The sequence below is a fragment of the Rissa tridactyla genome, chromosome 2 (assembly GCF_028500815.1).
Source record: "Rissa tridactyla isolate bRisTri1 chromosome 2, bRisTri1.patW.cur.20221130, whole genome shotgun sequence".
NCBI classification, from domain to species: Eukaryota; Metazoa; Chordata; class Aves; order Charadriiformes; family Laridae; genus Rissa; species Rissa tridactyla.
The window spans coordinates 36,752,882-36,775,787 of NC_071467.1; the positions used below are offsets into that span (position 1 = coordinate 36,752,882).

General features: G+C 39.5%; 1 protein-coding gene across 5 annotated transcripts in view; it reads left to right on the forward strand.

The window, feature by feature from the left end:
• The window catches only part of NCOA2 (nuclear receptor coactivator 2), a 196,357-nt gene that overhangs the window by 81,807 nt on the left and 91,644 nt on the right, over positions 1 to 22,906 (forward strand). Inside the window, exon 4 of one of the 5 annotated variants that reach the window (XM_054193660.1) lies at positions 19,390 to 19,487. The exons of the other annotated variants lie outside the window; for them this stretch is intronic. The gene's annotated coding sequence lies outside the window, so the exon portion shown is untranslated. The remainder of the gene's footprint in view (positions 1 to 19,389; positions 19,488 to 22,906) is intronic. 5 annotated transcript variants of the gene reach the window in all.

Genomic DNA, 22,906 nt, shown 5'->3' on the forward strand with positions numbered 1-22,906 from the left:
TAACTTCTCCGTGGCATGGGCTTGCTTCTGTTCCCTGTTAACGCTTACGAAGGGTTGAGCATCTAAGAGTCAAACGTGAAATGGAGCAATGCAGCTACTCACGTGAGTGCTGACCTGTGTTTATATCCTAGGAGACAAAACACACTTGCATAAATGCTAGATTAAAAAAAAAAAAAAAGGATTGCAAATCTACAACAATTCATAGATTACAGTAAAATACATGAATACATGTCTATGGAAATGTGTTTCTTTATCTATATATCTTATTAGAAGATAAATGGGCCCTGTGTGTCTGTTTTCCTTTGAAAACCGTCTAGCAAAATCTATGAGATGGATTTAAATATTGAGATACTACTTTGTAGGTGATCTGTTAGCATAGTCAGTTGTTTGGTTTGGTCCATCTAAAATAGCTTTCTGTGAAATTATAATAAGCTGAAATATTCTGCTGTATTTTTAGCCTCATTTCCTATGGAAACAAGGCTTGTGAGGTCACACCGGGCACTTGTGTACATGCACAAACGTCCCTTCATCTCCCCTCAGTAGCTTTTAAACCTATTGTTGATTTCGATCACCTTTTTTTGGCACAGCGGAGGTCTCGAAATTCACATCCCACAAGTTCTGTGTAAATAAGTAGCTGAGTATAGTTGGAAGCACCTAAAGGTGCCCTGACAGAAGGAAAGGTTACAGCATGAAATAATCTTCTTAGTTGCCTGGGAATCCTAGTGATGGAAGAAGAGACGTTAAACAAATGTCCCAACTGTGGGAAAAGCTTCATTCAAAGCTTTCACCTTTCTAGACACCAAAGTCAACCAACCAGGAGGTGTAAATCTGTGGGAGATGAGGCTTAATTAATTCTGTTGTTCATGGGACTGCTTGTTCCTTAGTAATAATAATAATAATAATAATAATAATAATAATAATAATAATAATAATAATATCATCAATAGCATAAATGTTTCCATGCAATATATTTTTTGCATATTTAACTTTTAAGGTAAATAGGTACGGATATTCCTAGGAAAACCTGATTTTCAGAGACTGTTTTTGTTTTCACTGTGAATATTAATTTCCCTATTTAATCTCCCTATTAGGACAAACAGAGCAGTTGCTTCCCCCTACTTTTAAAACGACAGGTAGCAAGAATGCTTTGCAGCCCTGTTTTGCATGTCATTCTGGATTGCAACGAGCCAGAAATGCTGGAGCATTTTGCAGGGAGAATTCATGGCACTGTGGTTGTGCTCCTAGGGAGTTAACTGGGAAGAAAAAGGTCGGTACAGTACGCTTACTGAATATGGAAATAATAATAATTATTAAGCTAACCAACAAGAAGCGTATTCTTAATAAAACGTGTGGGTTTTTTCAGTGTAATCATATGACTGTATAATACAAAAATTGCTTTGAGAGTGGGTCAAAGATTACACATAGCAGAGACTTGTGTGATTGGTTATGAACAAGTGAAAATAGGGTAAACTTTTGACCCGGCAGCAGCAAATGGAACTGTGTAAAGCACCTACAGATGGCAGGATTTAACATATAGTCGGTCTCTCGCCCTTTCATAGCAATTACGATCATATTACAGCAGGCGCAGAGGGGAAGGCACTCCGTAACTGTAATACAGTGCGTCTTTGAAAGTTTTGAATATGCAGTTGCGTGTTTCGTTTTTGTAGGACCATCAATTAGCTTAGCAAGAAGAATTCCACTTTTGTTGCTTGTGTTTGACTTGACAAGTTCCTGACCAGCGTGCCAAGTCCATTTGGAACAAAAAAATCATTTGAACAGTCTGAATAATTTTGATAATTCAGACTGCAGCGGATTTATTGCTAAGCTTGAAAGACTCGGGGAAAGTTTTATGCTGTTGTGCTGCTGATGTGGGGTTGAAGGGATGAGGAGAATGTGGCTTCAGAGAGAGGTCTGGGAAACAATGCTCCCAAACCAGCTCCTTAGATCTTTCTGTAGGTCTTTCTGGTTGAGTTTTTAAGTTTGCAAAGTTTAAACAGCAGAAGGACCAATTGATAAACTGTTTATTTGACACTACTGTGGTATTTAGACAGTTCATTGGCTTTCAGTTTTGTTCATAACTATGAAATACTTCATAAATTCGAACAAGTGAAAGAGTCTTGTGAATTCGAGATGAATGATTGCCACTTTCTTGTGAACTTTGTCAGTTAACAAAATCAGAAGCCCAGTTGAACTTTTGGCATAGAGTGGTAGTTCTGCAGTCATCAAAGCATATTTCGTGTAATTCACTGCCCTTCAAGGAACTGATTGAAGCAAGGGGGAAGGTCTATGCGTCCATGCACGTGTGTGGATTTCGCCCATGTTTGGTTTTATTTATCACACTTTGACGTATAGGCATTTGGGAAAAAAAGTCTGAATTATAAAATGCATGCTTCCTTCTAGTTGTGATCCAGCCACTATCTCCCTTTCCGTCTCTTCGCCTTGCCTTCTGGCCTGTAATCTGATGCGTGTGCCAGATGTGGGGAGGTGGAGCAGAAGCAATCCAAGCTTTTAGACCATTTGATGGAGGGGGTTATTTTATTATATCTGTGGTTCACAAAAATTTTCCTTCGGTTTTCCAGAATGGCTTCTACGGGGAGTAGAAATTGCAAGCATATGGTAATAAGCTAAATAAGATACTGAAAAATGCTTTTTGGAGGAAGGGAGAGTTCTCAAATACTGATAAAATAAAGGGTGGGTGGTGGTTGTTTTTTTTCTCTTTTTAAATCATGCTGAAGCTTGCACTGTGCATAGACTGCTGGGTTTAATTCCATTTCTTTTTGGAGACAAATTGTATTCATTTTAGCCATGCCTGTACCTGCAGCAGAGAGCTGCTGCTGAAAGCTTTAAGGCACTTAAACGGCTCAGTGACTGCTACCACATGAGTTTGATCCGGTCACATAAGATTTTGGAACTTTCTGGGTTGTTAAATGCAGTGAAACAAAAACTACTCTTCTCAAATGCCAAACAGCACACACTGTCGTAGACTAATTCCTTTTACAGTTTTCTAGCCCCTCCTCCCACCAAAAAACACCCCACCACCAAACCGAACTTTTGAGTCATTTGAAAATGCGTTCCCCTCTTACTGATGAGCAGCCTTCAGATACCCGGGTTTGAGCTGCACTCGAAATTTGCCTGGACCTGTTGAAGCCCCAGCTCTTCCGAGGAGGCTCGTGAGCCACGGCGCTGCCTGCCCAGGCTGGGCTGCGGGGCTCGCAGCCGGCCTCCGCCAGAGGTGGTGGCTTGGCAGAGTCACCCGACAGACCTCGTGAAAACGTAATTGAGTAATCTTGATCTCCAGGTAGTAGCGTAATTCTTCAACGTGAGGTGGCTGTCTCTGTTGTGTTGATAACTTGCCAGCTTGCTGCCTCCTAAGTACCAACTTCGCACAGGTATTCTGGATTTCTTGTGCTTGGGAGATGCAAAAACCAGCAGAGAAAAAATGTTCTTAATCTATGGAGTAGAAAGGAAAATGAATTAAAGAGATGGTTTTCGTACTTGAGAAAGGAAGTGATTTTATCTAGTTACGTTCTTTCATGTTGTTTTTGAAGTACAAAAAAGGTATTGAAATGTTATTACTGCAATGTTATTACTGAAACATTATTGAAATATTATGGGATTATTTCCGTAGTTTCAGTGATTAAAATAGAAATCTAATTGAAGGATGTGCACTTTTCACAGCTATTTTGTAAATAATAGACTAACTAGTTTTGTATTCCAGTAACTGAAATATATCCAACAATTACTTCTACTTAATAAATACGCTATATGTGTCTATAAAACGTAAAACATGTTAACACATTGAACAAACTGAGGGATATATTAAAATTTTAATAGGCTCTGTACTCTCTCTCTATATATAGTATTTACTCTATGTATGTACTATATACTACCAGTGACACATGCCTGCATTTTCTTCTTTTAAATTCTGATCGTTATTTCTTGCCACCGTATAACAGAGGCACTCATAGTTTCTAATCGCCACTGGAAATAAAATAGTTAAACTGACTCTTCTGGTATCACTCAAAGCTAAGTACGAAGGTTTCCATTATGAGTTGCACAAAAAGTTCTTATCTACCCTTTGGTAAGTAGGTGAAACGCCTGTGTGCAATACGTGTAAGCTTAGCTTCCTTTCGGTGTTATCTAAATATCTAATTTAGTTTTCCTTTGTATGTGCTCTGAGAGAGTAACTGACAAAAGCTATCATTTCTTAGACTGCATCTCGCGTACGGATACAAGTAAAGCATGACGGGCTTTTTCTGCTCTCAGAAGACAACTTTCCAAACCTGGGGGAATCTTTCCCTGTTGTCCCGTATCAAAGCATTATTCACCTGTGTCCACACTTACCTGGCCCAACTCAGCTTTGAAATTAGTGTGGCAAAAGGGCACCATCACCACTATACCAGTAATATTCATGTTGCTACGAGTGAATTATAGTCACAGGAATATTCTGGATGTTGAGATGTTTTTAACCTGTTGTTAAACCATTGTATAATTGTTACAAATAAATTAATACATAGAGTATAGCTATAGGATATAGTATAACACATAGTTATTTGCACGCTGCTCACGAAGCTAAGTGCTGGCTGTGTAACTGGAGAATAAAAGTAGTAATTTGCTCATATAGATCTGGCGAAAAGAACTGTTTTTCCTGATACATTTATTTTGCTACTGGAATAGCAGACAAGGTGCAAATTTAGACTTTCATTTATTTATTTATTTAATAAAGCACCGAAATAAAGGTGAAATATTACAAGACAGTGTAGAATTTGGTGCTCTCAATTTGCAAATGAGTTAGGACCTCTAGAAGATCCCCACTCCCAAGGTGTGTGATCTTCTGAGGCAGATTTTCTCTTCAAACGACTCCCTGCCTAAGCTGTGGAGATCTCTGGCTTTGCATGACATATGTGACATAGCAGATATCTTGAAAATGAAAAAAAAAAAAAAAAAAAGTAACTAGACACGTTCGTTTTCCATAGACATGGGAATTAGATTGATATTGGCCTTTGTCAGAGGACAGGGAGACAGGAACGTGATTTTTGTGTCCCTTGTTGGCTCAGGGGACAATTTTGACCTCCTGACAGTCAATCCCGAGCACTGGTAGGGTGCAGATTAGCGAAAGCTGATTGGCACCAAGCACCAGCCCTTCCCATGTTTGTAGACGTGAACACTTACAGCTAATAAGCTTATAATAATTTCTGCTTAAGCATAGGTGGTGAAAGTAGTAAAGAAAAAAAGGTAAGGAGCTTAAATACGGAGAAGGTATGGGGCAAACTGTGGTGAAACATGTGCTGTGTGTGGTAATCACCTTCACACGGGGGTTTCTGTTCATCCATCGGTGAGCACATCGAGGACATCAGACCTCGATGCAGATATTCCTGTTTACACGTCAGCTGTAGGGGAATCGGAGACTGAACTCCACCAAGAAGCATTATTTATGTCTCCATTAAAATATTTTTGCAGTCGGGCATAAGTGTCAAGGCTTTTGACGGCTTCTTGTAAATCCCGTGCCAGAATTTTTTGATGACACATATGCACACTTTGTTTTACTGTCTGAAGAATGCCATTTCTACAAAAGACTATGTTTCGTATGGTCTTCTGAATTATTTTATATTTTGAAAGCTTAAAAAATTCTATTCCCTAAACCAGATTGCCTTGCTGTGGATGATTTGATTGGAAAATAGCACATTGCCTCCCTCTCTACTTTGCATTTGTTACCTAAATAAAGTAAATTCAGCTTGGACAGGCTTGGGAAGAAGAGAGGGATTTAAAGTGATTCCCCTTTAATTAATCCCAGGAAAATTCTGGCAAATCTGTCTTTTCTTAGTGCATGCTGTACGTCTTTTAACTCCATTTCATTCTGATTGCATAGACAAAAAATAGTTCGGTTTTTTTTGCAATGATACTTTGGTTTGTCAATAGCCAGGTTTTGGTTTACCTCATTTTAGCACACGCAGAATAAGGACTGTGTGTGGTTTGTGATTTATTTTTTTTCTTTTTAAAAACATGTTTTCTGTAAAGGAAGCGTTCCAGTGGTGGCATTAGTTAAATCTAGCTTTGAAGTGCTGACCTTTTATGAAATAGTGTTTTACTACCAATTGTTACATGCCAGTGGTGATAACAGGGGTGGTAATTTCCACCCCCCTCCCCCCCCCCCCCCCGTAAAATATAAATCTTTGGTTTGTTTAAACATCATGTTATTTGAAAAGAGTAAGCACCCTCTGCGGCCGATTGTTGTATGTTCTTTCTTTGGGGAAAAAGAAAAAGAAACAAACACAAGCAAAACAAAGAAACAACCCAAGGCTTATTTCTTTGTTATCTTTCTTGGCTAACACATAGGGACCTTGGGTCCTACTACTGCTGCACTTCAGAGGGCAGCTGAACAGATAATTTAGGCATGGTATATGCTTCTAAGTCCTCAGCGATCTGAGACAACATAAGGATTCCATCCTTAAAAGTAAAGAACATTCTGACCTTACTCCAAGAAAGCATTTACACATAATCGTTACAGTTAAGGACATGAATGGAGCCTTGGACTTAACGTTAGGTAAGACAGTTCAGAGAATTGCAAGATTAAGTCTTTAATCCAAAGCATTATTGCTGTGGTGTTAACTAACACATAAACTGTCTCCCCACAGTGGTACATTCTCCTAAATATTCTCATAGTTATGTATCAATTTGGGCTTGCAAGTAGACAGTTTTCTATATGAAGCTTTTTGCACTTTTTTGTTTTTTAAAGTATTTTTTGAAAGTTAAAGTGAAGTATGAACACCAGGAAAACCACCACTTTTTAGCTCCTGAAAACATGAAAGAGTTGAATTTTTAAAGTGCCTCAGTTCTGGTTTACATAATTTAAGTCCTTGTAGTGTATTTTCTTCTGGTAAAGTTGCTGCAAGTAGAATAGGTCTTTCTAAAATGAATCATTTTCTGGTTGGACTGTTCACAAGGTATCAAAAAATCAGTATCAGAAAATAATCTGTTGAAGTACCTCTCTGTACAATGCATATAGTACATTATATACTATACTGTATTCATAGGGTACTACAACTCCTACTGATTTCTTCACGTTCAAGCTGGTGTCTGATATGGTCTCCAAGAGAAAGCTGTGTTGATCCCTCTTCAGCAGATCCAGACAGCTCTGCCTGTGGAGCCAATGCCCCTTCCCAGAGTGTTCGCACAAGGGGGTTCTAGTGCATTTCCGTAGTGTCCCAGTACCACATTCCTAGAGTTAGTATTTTTTTTTTCAACTTTTTCGCCATGAATACGTTTAGACTTCTGTATTTGTTAAAAGAGCTAACATCCATCGTGCTTTCTCACAGGTATTGCTGAAGGCGATATCTGGCTGTTTTCATGGTGTCGTCGTAAGTTGCAACCTGGGTAAAAAGGCAGCGTGCCTGGTATTACCCACTTAAATACACCTGACTTACTGACTGACCTTGAATAGGTCATTTTATTTCTCTGTTCATCCTGAGATCTATAAACTGCAGATAATAAAACATATATCCACCTTTGCAAAAGCTTTTTGAAATCCATGAGTAAAAGGTATCCCATAAGGTCAAAATATGAATTATTTATTGCTACACGACATGCACAGCATGCAGACTGTAGGGTTATAGAAATCCTGTCTGTTCCTTTTTCCCCTGAGAATAGAAGTCATACCTTCAGAGCTCTACTTAGAGAAGAAGTATTCATCGTATGAAATCTAATATAATCTTTATGTCTATGAGTATGCGATAATATTGAAACTTTGGTATGTCCAAGGAATAGGTTTCTAGTGTTAATATCCAGCTTCTGCTGACAAGTGTAAAGGCAGTTTTCAAAATAATATGCATTTTAAAAATAAAAAATCAATATGAGAAGATTAGAAAGAATAGTCAGAGGTGGGGGGAAGACTGGGTTTTAAAGTAAGGAAATTAGAATTTCATGACATCAAAATTTTTGTAGAGGTACTACAGGGTAACAGATCACTTGACTTCCAGGTGATTACTGATACTCATTAGCTATTATCCATTTCCTAGTATTTGAAATGCCAGCAGTATGCTCTGAAATAAAATGGTTTTTCTTCTAATATTTTTTCTAGGGTTCGTTTTAGGCCCTACTTGTCATGAAAGTATAGAAGGAGAAAAAAGTTGTGTTCTCTGCCTACTATTTATATTATTTATTTTAATAATTTAAGTATGTGTTATTCAAGATAAGCTATATATATATATATAGATATAGATATAAAACATATGGAAAGCAAGAATAGGCGTGTTGCAAGCCAGTTAGGGGTTTACACTTCAATGTTAACATCTTCAACTGTACTTGGAAATCAGTAGCCAACTAGAACAGATTTTGAAGAATTGGTATACAGGTTCCTGCTGAGATATGCTACTTTAATAACTGGATTTCTCTATATCAGTTTTGGCCTCTGAAAGAGTTTAAGAAATGGTCTTCAGAAGAGCACACTTAAATGATCTAGCACTGAGATTCATGATATTAGCATAAACCGAAAGCGCTTGGCCTTTAATCCAAGTCCAAATATTAGGTCAGAATTGTATCCAGTTAAATCTAAAAGAGCCTTTAACTATTTGGGTTAGGCCCAGACTTTCTAATACTGGCAATAGAGGCAAGAGAGTTCTTGCACAGATTTTAAAACTCCCCTGGGGATAGCAGACTGCTGGATAACTTTGGTTCTCTGCTGCCCTATTGGATGAGGTGCAGTTTTACACCTGAAGTTGTGTCCAGTTGGAAAGATTAGGGAGATGTTACTAGAAAGAAAATTGTGATGGAGAAGGGAAGCAGTGCTATGCCCCAGAAAAAGATTTTTGAGAAAATTTTTCGAAGGAAAACTACTTCTGCGTGTCTTAATACAGTTGATTCAGAAGCCTGTACTTTTAGGCCATAATAAATCGTCTGGTTAAAAGGAGCCATCTGCTTGGAAATATTTCCCTTCATGTTGCCCTCCATCTTGGTTCTCTTCCATTATGCTTTAGGCATTGTTTTGCTTGTTCTTTGTATTTATTTGATACTTTCATCTAGCCTTCTTCACAGCTATAGCGTCTGAGGACTTTGCTAGTCTGATTTTTCTTATCTGCCCACCGCTCTGACTCTGAGAGTGGCTGAGGTACTGCAGGCTATATATTAATAAAGGTAATTAATCTATATAGATTTACATATAACATAGATATTAAGTGAGTGTGATATATTAAAGATTGCAGGGATCCTGTGTCATGGAGGCTTCTTAGAGTATGTAAAACCTGAATGGGTACTTTATCACTTCCTCTTCTTTCTCCTTATACTTCTCAGTAATCTCCATTGCAAATACATTGTTGGCGTCAGTGTTATGTAGGGGTATACCTGGCTCAATATTCCCTCTGCTGTTTTTTTCCCTTCGTATTATGAAATGTTTAAACTCATAAGATAATATTGCCACCACAGAAGTTTTGGTTTGGTTTTGGTTTTTGTTTTTTTTTTAAACTCTGCTTTAGTAGAGAAGAACAACATTGCGGCTAGGAGCTGTAATCTCATATTCCCTGGTTTTCTAAAATTGAGGCATTTCAGTTGAGCCCGTTCCTGAATTCCCAACACATCACCCATTACTCCCACTGGGGGCTCTCCCTTGTTGCTCCTCTCAAAAAGTATTCTCGCGTATGTTCCTCCTCAGTGCCAACTAGTATATGCCTATATATAGTATGTACAGCTAGCATTCAGAATTGTGTTAAATACAAAGTCTCCTCTCCAGACAGCAGATAATTTAAGAAAATGCATCTCTCTTGGCTAATAGGGACATAGATTTGCCATTCTTTATTGGCTTCTTTCCATGTTTTTTTAAAATTACTTTGGATATTTTTGCCTACTGATCTGTAAGGGCTTGCATTTCTGGACGTTCATCACATATTCCTGTGTGAGATTAAAAAATGAAAAAGTTTGGGTTTTTTTTTCGAAAGGCCTTTCAAGAAAAAAAAAATCCTTCAGCTGCCCCCTAATACCTTAACTTTCTTTCAAAAGCAACATCAGCAAACACATGCAAACATGCTTATCAAGAGAATCACTCCAGTTTGAGAGCAGAACACCTTTTAATATTCATTAGTGGCCTTAGTTAAATTATATTGTATCTACCTGTTAGGCTGTTTTCTGGGAGAATAAATGACTGTCCCTGAACCATGGCTCTGCTGAGCTAAGTTTGAAGCAATTTCCAAAGTCTGAGTGGCTATCAGTGTCTGTGTAGATGTTCCAAAACAACAGCATCCCAAACCCTCAACTCCCTCATATGCAATAAAGAGAAAATCAACCTTCCAGTGTCCAGGACCCTACATGGCCTTATCAGTCAAAATTAGCACCACAGCATCATCTGTCAATCAGTTGATAAAAATGCATATCATAGAACAAAGCCACAAGATGGTCTTGAAATGTTGCTTAAGGCTGGCTGGATTGCCCTTGGACAACAGTAGTTGGCCCTACACTTGGTGTTGAAGGTGGCCCCATGGGGCATCCTGCTTCTCAGGTGGAGGCGTAGTTTGGAAGCACAGAGCGCGTCAGTCCTCTCTCACGATTGCTTTGTTTGTCTGCTGGCTTGTGGTTGAATTTCTGACTTTTGAAAGCCATATATGACTTTACGTCCAGGTTATTTCACAGATCATCTCTGTCTTCTTTTGCCATACCGCTGTTAAAACTGCCCGCAGAATGTTCTCTGTGAAGCCTTTTCGTCTTGATGTGTTGCATGCCCTGCCTACTTTCTCTGTAGTTTTGGGAAAGAATTGCACAGGAGAAAGGACAGTTAATTTCAGGCACTTGGCTAATCTCTTCTCAGGATACCCTCTTCACTCAAGGTAAATGGCTTGTACAATGTTATTTATTATTACATTATTAACTTGAAGCTTAGAAGATGTGTATTCTTAAGAACCTGGGACAGGCAATTTGTAAAAATCTGAATAACTCATAGATCTCATATTAAGGGTGATTTGCTAAGGATTTTAAAAAAATAGTCCTGTGAACTATGAAGTACAGCAGTTTCAAGATGAGTCATGACAACCATGTGTTTGAAAGATAAAGACGGGAGTCTCTTTGCCAAAAGCAAAGCAATTAAATAGCCATGTATTCTTCCAAACTTGACTTTTCTCCCCGTTTAACTGACCTTTTATCATCTTGTGCTTCAGTACAACGTGCTCAAGCCCAGTCTGTGAGAAAATGAAACACGCCGTCCGTATTGTTGATATTTTTGTTAGAGTAGAGTAAGGTAACGTTTTTGAGATTGCATTTGTGGAAAATCTAAAATATGTAAACATGGTAGGGGCAGCTAATTTTACATTGAAGGAAGATCTGTCAGCCCTGCTATTTGCAGTTGGTACCAGTTGTAATGCATCTGCCATCTATTTTCAACGGTTGCATCTGACTTTAACTTTTCGTATTGATGTACAATATAACATCAATATGTGTGTGTGGAGTTCTCAGGATGGGACAGGATTTGCCATATGTTCTAAATATTTTGGCTTTAAACGATTGAGCTGTGTGCTGTGTCCGAGCCATTCCCATCAGTCATACATATACACCTACTTCGCAGTTAATTTTAGGGAAAACCTAAAACAAACTGAAGCTGAAAAATAGATTAGATTTCTGGTTTGTAATTGTTTGTTGAGTTTTCTCTAAGAGTTAGCAGTAAACCCAAGTCCTGACATGTTTCCTCTCTTATCATAGACTTAAATATTCGATGCTAACCACACTGGGGGTTATTTGAAAGTGTAGCTTTTCTGCTCAGAACTAGGTCTCTGTTAGAATTTTACATCTCGTTTCTACTGCAAATAATTACATGCATACCTAAATTTTGCTCGCTCTTTATTTAGAAGAAATGAGTATTGTCTTCCATGTTTTAGAGCTGCCATTTGTTATTACTGGCACTGGTAGCAAACCTGCACATTTGTCGGACGAGAAGCGAACAAGTCTGGTTTCTCTTGAACACATAACTGTCATTGTTTTAAATTTTCCTTAAATCCAGTGTTGGCTGTTGTGTTAACACAAAGTGGGTTTTTTTATCTTTTACCCTTACCAAGAAAAATTGAAAGTTCTTGAGTTTTCACAATACTTCAGTTAAATCTCAATTTTGTTGCATCACCCTCATTATAAAAAGGAGCACAGACCAATTGTCCTAAAGTCGGTTTTTATTTCAGATCTGAGTATTTAATTATTTTATTGTAAATCAAATGAATTCCAGCTGCTGCTACTTTTCCTTTCACTTTTGTTTTACTTGGTAGGCTGCAGTCTCTGGCTCTTGGTTTTCTCGTCGGGTAGTGTTATCTCTGACAGCCCTACTGCAAACTACAAGTTTTGCAGGAGCATTTGTGCTTGGGCTCAGTTAAACAGGGGTGGTTTTTTTTTCATTATTCTGCCCGATGCCGATAGAAATTATCACCAGAACACTTTAAAACTCTTAATAGAAAAGCTAACTTTCTTTAGTTTCACTTCTCTACGTTGTATCTTCCACTGATATTCTGGATGTTTAATAATACCACAATTTGGGCCGTGACCCTGCTTTCCTGTCCACTAATTTCCTAATGGTTAAGGCAAGAGGTCAGTCTCAGTGTTTACTGTTCATCACTGTTTACTGTTCAGCATTTACACTGACTTAGTGCTGTTTGATGTGTTTGTAAGATTTGGCTAGAGTGGATGATGCAGCATTAAATTACCTTATTATTTATTCTCAAAGTCGTAAAGAGCAACTGTCCTTGCGTTCCGGTTTCTCCCACATAAAGCTAGTTGTAATCTGTAGTGTCTCCCTTCTTCAGGGAGATCTCTTGGAAGGATGTGAAAGCCTCGAATTTCAGGGTCTGCAAGATGCAATCTTGTGTGTGTGTTTCCTCCTCACTGCTTACGGGAACTGGCTTTTCAAATGCAGGGCAATGTCTGCAAGCCACTAGCAGTTAGAAGACGACTATTGAACATAGACGAGACATGAGACTTTTATGATTTAATGGGAAATGTTAACTTTTCTATTCAGAGAGAGGTCTAGGTGCGGAGACCCTCGTATTCGTCACCAGGTATGGTAGAGTAATTTGCTGTATCCTGAACTAAAAGTAGAGGTCCCACTTGCATTAAACACAACAGCAACTTTCTGTTTCAAGGAAAACCACAGGCAATGTATCAAATCTTGCTGAGTTCACACAGCGTTGCTGTTATGGCCAGATGGAGTGTTACACTGTGCTGCCGTGCCTGGTTATCAGAGACCATGAAATTTTACCAAATGATTTCTTTCTTAATCCTCTACCTTGATTGAGTCATATGATGTCATTTAGAAATATATTTGTTTCTATCTGAGACTACATGAAAGAAAAGCTATCTTATCCTGGCATGATTTTGTTCCAATATTAATAAGAAACCTTTTCTAGTCTGACTTCTGTCTAATTTAAACTTTCATCTAATTTAAATCTCAGCCATTGAATCTTGCTAGCTGTTGGTCTGCAGGTTTCAGGAACCTTTTATTATCAAAAGTCTTTTCCCGTATGAGTATTTCTGTTCTGGGATGAGGTGAAATAAAGAGTTTGAGCTGATTTTAAGAACATATGCACTGAAAGGCACGTTCTGTAAAGCTACAAGTCATTTCTTTAAAAAAAAAATAATCCTGGACTCCTCAAAATTTAGCTACATTCTGTTAGAAACGGTGGTAGCACTAGATGTTATTACATTTTTGTAATGTATTGTGTTAATACAACATTTATTTCTATGCTGTAGTATTTCCATTCTGGTTCTGGTTTTCTCTGCTTGCTCAGCTTCCTGTGCTGGGTTCCTCTCGTGCTGTCAGCGCGGATGAAAGCAACCGGCTGTCTTGAACTTGTCTCTCTGTGGGTTGAGGCCCATCTCCACCAGAGAGCACCTCGTGGTGTATAACCCACAGAGAGCACCGGCAAGCACCCCGAGACAGAGACTTTGAGCAGGGGATCTGACCCTTTTTTGAGTTTGCAAGAGGAGAAAGAACTGAGCCAGGAGCTGGCAATTTACAGATCGCACTGAAAGATCCCCTTTTTCTTCTCTCATTTTCCTTCTTAGTTAAATGTAAGGGAGTGAAGCAGTAGAGATTTGGCCTTGTTGAATCTCATAGAATGGGCCAAGGCCAATGGTATGAGATTCAACAAGGCCAAGTGCTGGGTCCTGCACTTGGCTTACAACAACCCCATGCAACACCACAGACTTGGGGAAGAGTGGCTGGAAAGCGGCCCAAGGGAAAAGGACATGGGGGTGCTGGTGCCAGCTGAATATGAGCCAGCAGTGTGCCCAGGTGGCTAAGGAGGCCAACAGCATCCTGGCCTGTATCAGGAATAGTGTGGTTAGCAGGACTAGGGAAGTGATTGTCCCTCTGTACTGGGCACTGGTGAGGCCTCACCTCAAGTACTGCGTTCAGTTTTGAGCCCCTCGCTACAAGAAAGACACTGAAGTGCTGGAGCGTGTTGAGAGAAGGGCAATGTGAGGGGTCTAGAGAATAAGTCTTATGAGGAGCTGATGGGGGAGCTGGGTTTGTTTAGCCTGGAATAAAGGAGGTTGAGGGGAGACCTTATCGCTCTCTACAGCTACCTCAAAGGAGGTTGTAGCGAGGTGGGGGTTGGTCTCTTCTCCCAAGTAACAGGCGATAGGACAAGAGGAAACAGGCTCGTTATGCCAGGGGAGGTTCAGACTGGATATTAGGAAAAATTCCTTCACCGAAAGGGCTATCAAACATTGGAACAGGCTGCCCAGGGTAGTCACCCAAGTGGTTGAGTCACCACCCCTGGAGGTATTTAAAAGATGGGTGGACGTGGTGCTTAGGGGCATGGTTTAGTGATGGTTTTGGCAGTGTTATGTTGATGGTTGGACTTGATGATCTTAAAGGTCCCTTCCAATCAAGATGATTCTATGATTTATTTTTTTTTTAAAAAAGAAAATAAACAAATCCTAACCAACTGTTACTTAAAAATCTCAGTTAACCGTAGTCATCAAACTTGTACTAAAAAAAAAAAAAAGAGCACAATTGTCAATGGACGTGCCCATACAGAACTTAATTGCTATATATAGCACACACCGCAGTATTGACTTCTGCAGTTAGATATTGCAGAAACTTGCACACAGAATACTTTGAGTGGCTGGGTGCGTGCTTATGAAGCTATGAGAGCCTTGGTAAACTGTGTTCAAGAAGCGTGAAGATTTTCATACTATGAAGAGAAGTCAACAGTAGTATCTGAGAAGCTGAGAGAGAAGGGAGCGTCTTTTCATTGCCCCCATATGGACAGAAGTTGCAAGGTACTTAAGCACTGTAGTTATATGTGCTGCTAATACAGAGACTGACTGAGAAATGCCAAGTGCTCCGAATTCCACTGGAAGTACATTTGATACGATTCTTGTGTCCCTCAAGAGGAGATGCAAAGGTCAGAAAAACTACATTTACTTACAGTATCCTATTTATTTTTCCTCAGCTGGTAAAAGGAAAAAGAAAAATCTATTTAGTTCTCAAGTAGCGGTGGATTAGGAGTTCCTGAACTGGTAAAATGTTGGTATCATTGACATGTAAGTCAACAGGCTTTCAGTTCTGACTTGAAAACCCTAACGTTTTTGTTAGTGTTCAGGTAGAGGAATTTAAGAAATTGACGTAATATGTGAAATCTGTATGCTTGCTTCTACATTTATTAAAATGTAACAACATGAAAAATCATTGCGCTGTCTGTGCCTGACCTGAGCGGTGATATGCTTATTGTGCTTCCTGGAAATCAGTCCTAGTAGTTTCTGCTGCTTGTTCTCTGTGCCGGTGCGAGCTCTGCCTCTCCAGTCTTTCTCACAAGTGGTACTTAGTGCGGCCTGGTCAGTTTTCCTAAAAGTCAGTGGCCTCTTGCCTGGAATAAAGCCTGACGACTCAGCTTTGTAATCTTTCAAACACATTTGAAGTGCCTTACTATTCTGCAGGGTAAACAAGGGCCTTCTCTATAGCTGGCAATTATGGTACCCCTTTTGGGTACTCCAAACTGAGAGGACTGAAGGGATTATGAAGGTGGAATTGCATACTCCTGAATATGGGATAGAGGGTGAGAGAAAGGACTAAAAAATTATGGTTTGGGGCTAAAAAGACTGAAAAGCTGTTTTGGGATTGCTTTACCAGTCCTTGCGTGAGGTGGGGCTATGATAGGAGGGCAGACAACGCCGGAGTGTGTCATGGCATGTCCTCGTCTCTGCCCAATTCACTCTTTCTTAAGAGAAAATAAAGGAAGAAAAAGAAAATACAAACTCAAGAGAACTGTGAAATGCATGCAATGAAAGCAGTTTTCTGTTCATCAATTTCAGTTATTTGACTGTGTTAAAACATTAATTGTAAATGTTTTAGTGAAAGTACACCTTCTCTGTGTCTACTGCAAAGCCACCTGTGGCTGGGCAAACAAAATGATGTATTAATGGAATAGATTCTGGGAGAAAACTTAGATGAACCTCTTCTGCTGTGTAAGATGTTTGTCCTATGCCAATATGAAAAAATCTGTAGTGCCAGAATTAGTTCTAAAGGTCACCTCCTCATCTCCAAATTATGTATATGATTCCTGTGAAACTCTATTTAAAAGGAAGCAACAATTCTGTCGTTTCCATTGGAAGCAGGTATTCACTGCCTGATAAAACCAAAAAGCCATTCCTCCTTTGCAGTCGTGTGTTTCCTTATTTATATTCAGACCTATTTTCTAACAGGAATATTTTTTCACTCATTTCTTTTTTCCCTTTTTGTCTAGAATCAGTCTGTGCACTGCAGTGGTATGTTCCCTCTCTTCCGTTCACTTTATCTGTACTCTGTTTTTCACTAAGCAGTCTTTTTATCAACGTCTGTATACTTTCCCTCCTTCTGGTCTTCAATTCATATTTTATTGCTACAATGACCCTTTTCTGTTACCTCCTTTTTCTTTGTACATAATTCCTTCCTTGATGCTATGTTTATTGTGTTTGTGCTCACCACATTGTGTTGTCTTTGAATTTCTCATCTTACGATTCCTGTAAATATCAGTGGTACGGTTCTAGCTATGGTATTTGACTGTATGCTCCCATTTTTTATGTTTTGCTTATATTTGTACTTCACAAGTAAAGTATTTTGTGTGTGTGTTCTTGTGAAAGCTCATTTTCCTTCTGGTGCTTGTCTATTAATATATTTTCTTGAATTTCAGAGATGCTCTCTGTAATCTGCACAGTTTTTCCCACATTTGTATCATTTTCCAATTTAACCAGTATGCTTGATGCACCTTCCTTCAGTGAAGGAGTTAATACGGAAAATGCAAGTGGCAATTTGTTTTAATAAAAGAAAGTTAAGATCACAAAGCAGTTTTTATTCTATTGGGCTTAGAGTTTTATGTAGCTCTGAATAACGTTCATTTTGCTTACCCTATATAGCGTGGCTCTTGGAGATGGAAGGACATACTTAGAAAGAACTGGCAAAAAAATTTACTCAACTTAGTGTATATGTTTTTGTGTTTTTCTTCTGAATATAGTGTATTATATAGTCTCCTTACAGAACCAGATCGTTTCCTCCTGTATTTGGATTATCTCTAAAGTGTGGAAAAGGGAAGGGTAGAAAAAAGGATTCATGCTGCTGCAGAAAGAGCCCCATTCCTGTTCCGTTTCCAGCTCCTCTGCCACAGAAAGGTCGGGCCTCAGCTGCGATGGTAGCCTTGGAGCCAGGATCCCCCAGAGCCTTGGGCAGGGACACTTCCCTCAGTCAGGCTGTCCCCAGGGAGAGGAGTAAACAGAAAAGGTGACAGGGCAACACTGGCAAAGATGGTGTGTGCCAAAGATGGATAGCCACTGTTTCCTCACAATTTCCACCTTATTTTCCTATAAGTACAACCCCAGCCTCTAACACTAACCTTTTCAGTTTCTGCAGAAACCGTAAGTTTATGATCAAGGAGAATCATCTGGTGTAGTGGGAAAGATGGAAGTAGAAGGAGAAAAGGAGGTAATTCTGTTTCCCAATTCAGATTGGAAAAGAGGAGGTACAAAGCTGCAAAAGTTGTTTTGCGGGCTTGAAAAGTACTTTCAGATGCTTCCTCCACAGCTTTCCTAAAAACAGTTTGCGAACCCATACACTGAAATGTCAGGTGAAAGGCTACGCTGGTCCATGCCCTCCTGCGTTGCCCAGTGGTCTCAGGGATGGACGGACCTGGGGCGGGGGGCAATAAATCTGACGACTTTATGCTGTGTGCCAAGGTAAGAGGGGACGGGTGTGCCAGTGCAGAAGAGGAAAGGTTTCAGTCTGTGAAATGTTTCAGTGAAGGTAGGACAGAACAGCGTGGTTGCGTATATACTTTGCTTTTTTACAAGTAGGAAACCTTCTGAACAGCGAGGTGCAAACCCGCTCAGGGCTTGGCACTCTTTGTCAGGAGGGATGGGAACTCTGAAGCTGAAGCTTAGGTAGGTTTCCCCACGGGGCAGCATATTTAAAAAGTGCTTAAGATGTTTGTCAGGGTACTGAGTTAAAGCAAGATAAATGAAATTACTTAAAAAAAAAAACAGAAAAGAAAGAAAAAGGGAAGCACTCACACTGGAGGTTGTAAGGCTAATCATTTGTTGTTCATGCTTTCTTGTATTTGCGGGGTAGTTGGGTGCTGGGAGGGGTTGAACAATAGGGTGTTGCTGAGAGAAGAGTGTTGCAGCAGAACTAAAATTACAGGCAAGAAATTTAAAGTACTCTAGGGGAAAAAGAGTAATTCTAGCATGCCAGATATTCAGTCTTAAGCATGCTTAATATTCAGTTTAGTCTCATATGACATGTTTATGACCAGTGTGTGTGCCCCAACGAAGGCACTGCCTAAAAATGTGTTTGTTAATTAGTTTTGGTGCAAGAAGTAGAGAGGGCGCACGTATTCCTCTTCTCCACCGACTGCACAATTTGCTTTTCGATAGAGGAAGACGCAAAACGATTTCAAGTGTGCCGGGTTTGGGTTTCTCTTGGAGTTGTACCCTTAAAATCAGCCGACGGGAGGGAGGGGAGTTGCTCCGTCTATTATCATCAAGCTCTGCTAATGTAGCCCGGGCGCCACGTGACTGCAGAAAAGGCTATTATCTCAATGAAAAGGAAACTGCTTTTTAGAGCAGCAACAGAACAGAAGCAGGAGGAATTTTCGAGTACTCCACCATGCTGGATTGTCAAAGGGGGGATCTCTCTGATCAGCAGTTAGGGAAGGATTAGCGTGGCCAGTTTGTCAGCTGTCATTAGAAGCAGATGACAGAGATGATAAGCTGCTGTGTGCGCACGTCCTCACTCAGCATGTGCTTTGGTTTACATCAAGACATAACACTGGTTTGGGATAATGGAGAGCTGATATTTTTAAGGCTGTAAATTTACTGGTAATTGTCTCCTTTTTTTTTTGTTTTGTTTTTTTTTCTTTTTTTTTTTCCCTCCCCCTGGCCCGTCCTGTTTTTAATAAAAAGCCAGTGTGATGGATGGGGAATTTATCTACATCTTGATCTGAAGACGCAGAAAAACTAGTGCGATCTGCCTTCAACTGCAAAGGCTGGAAGACGACAAGGTGTGTGATTCTGAAGTGCCGTGACTTCATTGTTAGCGCTCCCTTTTTCCATGTATGTGTGCTCCCGTGTGTGCATCGTAGATGTCTGGATGTTGGGGGCGGGGGGAGACGAGGGGGGTGTCTGTTTGGGGGAGTGGAAGGAAGAGCTAATTTCTTTTTGAGCAAGAGAGTTTAAAGATTATATTTCTAAATAACAAATACAAAGAAATAATGTAAATCTGATTCTCTAGTTTCTCTCCCCCCCCCCCCCTTAATGGCTACAGGTGTACTTGTGGTTGCCTGTGACAGTTTTATGGGTTTATGAGGCTAAATATATCTCAAGTCAGTGCACAGGAAATATTTTTGTAAGCAAGTTTTCTGGCATCCAGAATAATATACAAACCCATCTATATTTTCCCACTGCCAAGAGGAGGTGGAGCCTGAGAGTATCTTTTTCATTGCAGTAATTACCATTCACTGTTCAGTAATTTCTATGCACATGAAAAAGTACAGAGTAAGTCAGATTGAGACATTTTTGCAATAAAGCTTTCTCTTTCTGGACCAAGAGCTTAAGAAGACAAAACACACTGAAACATTTGTTGTTGTTATATAGCTTTCTCTGTTCTCTAATCTTAATAGTTTTCTTTACAAGTATGCGATCCCGTAAACAGAATGACATTCAGTTAATCTTCAGACCTCATATTTATCTCATGGTTGTGTGTGCTGATGTCATTAAATATCTTGGCAGTATTTAACTTTCTGTTAACCTTGGGAGGGCAACATTTAGTATTGCAGTTTAATTAAAAAATAATATCCCCTGGAAAAGGTTATAGATGGTTACTGGTAGTAAGTGAAGACAGTAGGCTGCCTCCCCTGCTCGGGAAGTTCTTGCAAGCTTGTTGGCTTTATTTTCCTGTCGTACACAGCATTAAGACGCCCAGCATTGCTCTTTACCTCACAGCAGTAATACTAATCCTGGACCACGAAAAAAAAAAAAAGATGAGGTGTTTCAGTTTGCGTGGGTGTTGTTGATCGTCACTTCTCTAGACAAAGTTAAGGGCAGGGTTGCAAAGATGCATGTAACTGGTCATTACTGCAGTGCACGGGCAGTTTGCTGAAAGTGTGTTTTCCCGGATTCATATTGAAATACTGGTGGTGACTATCATGCTTAGAATCCGTTTAATAATTAACTAAATGCATACAGGAAATGCCTTAGTTTATTTTATTTAGGCCTTTGAAAAACTCATGCTACTTTGAGATAGGAGGAGGGAAGGAAAATATTATTGTTTTTCGAATTAGTGTAGTATGTGTTTGAAGAGACTTTATTTCATACTGTGAGGGCAGAGCCAGAGACATAAACAAGTTAGTGCTGTTTATTTGCTTGTTCTCTTTTGTCTCTGTTTGATTATTTTAATAGCAGTATACCTACATTTTGATACAGAGGCCTGGGGCAGGCAGTGCCGTCGAGTAGAGGCTTGAGAGCCCGTCACGTTCGCGGCACCAAATGTCGAAGCCGCAAGAACAATGAAACTTCCTCTCTGCTTCTTGTGTTTTCTTCCTTTATTTCATTACGGAAGATCTAACAAGATAGTGGGGGCCGAGTAGTGCTTACTGAAATGTTGGCACCTCTGTTTTGTAGAAAAATAGATTTTTGCTGCTTGTACAGTCATTTTGATGTGCCTGATGCCTTTTGGAACATATTAAGGAGGGAAATTTGAACAAAATCAACCTTTTGTGTAAACTGTGCTCTTCAGGTGGCTCTGTGTTCTTAAACTCAACTTGCGGTGTTTTCTTTCATAAGCAATTTCATACAGAAGTATAGCATGTAGCATATATAAAACTTCAAGTACTGTCTTTGACCAGAGTAATTTTGTTTGCCCGCTGTTAAAAATTCTGTGTGCAACTGTAGTCAATGAGGTTACACTGATAATGTTCAAATGGTGTTGCTCTCTTTTTTTCTTTTTTTTTTTTTTTCTTTTTTGTTATCATCTCTGTAAGGTAAATTTATTGTACAAGGAAGAAGGGGAACATGACTGCATCGTAAAATACACCGTGTTGTAAGGAAAAAAACCCTTCTTGGAAAGTCTGAGCTTGAAGAGTACTTTGAAATACTTAATTTGACTCCAAAGTTCTTAGCACGGTATTTAATAACAAGTGTCATTAGGATGTCAACTGGCTGGTTAGATTTTGCAGTGCTATTTTATTTACTTACATAGACTAGTAACAGGGAAAAAAATGAGGAAAGGTGTGAAAATAACCTTGATTCTCAGAATCTAGTTTATTAATAAATGGAATAAATTTGTTAGCGCACTACTATAGAATAGCCCCATAATGTAATAAGAAAGCTGAGTTAAGGACTGAGGACTGGATCTGCAAGCCAAGCTGTCTGAGCTGAGTGAAAGAGAAGACTGTAAGTTGATAATGACTGTACCTGCGAGGAAACCCTGATGGAGTCGTCTTACTGCCTCCCTTCCTCCTCAGCTTTTCTTACTTGCTTGCGGTCAGCTGTGGCATGCCTAGAATTGTATGCCTGAATTGGACTAAAAATTATTATTAGCAGGTAAACCTTTAGTCTCTGAAGGCGAGGGGTAGGATTTGAAAGCCTGTGTCTTTCAAGAAGTGGGCTGCTCTCAATAGCCGGGAGTCTGTGCCTGATCCTGCAGGTAGTTTCCTTGGTAGCCGGAGTTGTACAGTGAGGGATTGTACAGCTGGGATTTGAGGATGCAAAGCATAAGGAAGATTGCAGGAATTCGATGAAAATCCTAAACGAAGAATCAAACCAAATGTTTAAGATAAATGCACTTAATGTGTAGTGTATGTTATACCTGAATCTCCTCTTTGCTGTTCCCATTTCATTTTCTCCTGTGCATGCTGTCCCCAGACTTCATCAAGATACTGTAGTGCTCTGATTTTCCATTCCTGATAGCACAGGCTGTTGTGATTGAGCAACCATCGAACCCAAGATTCATGTGAAGTAACCACTGCTAGAACTGCATGGTAATAAAATTATCTTTGTTGCTTTTCCTGAAGTTTTTCCAGGTGTTCAGTCTAACTAGTTTTAAATGTGTTATTTTTTACTCTGGGACAGTGTATTGCAGTCTTCTGGTCAGCTCCTTCTATGAATGTAGCGGGTGTTTCTTCCCCTCTTTAGTAATTATGTTTCATTATATTCCAAAATTAAAATTACTTGGAATATAAGCTAATTCTTTCTTAGCATTTGGGATTCTTCTTTACCATAAAGCGTTTCATTATTAACGCAAACTAATTTCAGTTTATTTTTACAAAGAAAATAAAACGGCTGATAATGAACCTTCAGCTTTAATAGTAGATTCCTTGGGCTGCAGCCTACAAACATAGTTGTGTCAGGCCCATGGAGTGATTTATGTCCTACAGAAGAGAGAAATAACAGGTTGACATCTTCCTCTGGTAGACTAGGAGGA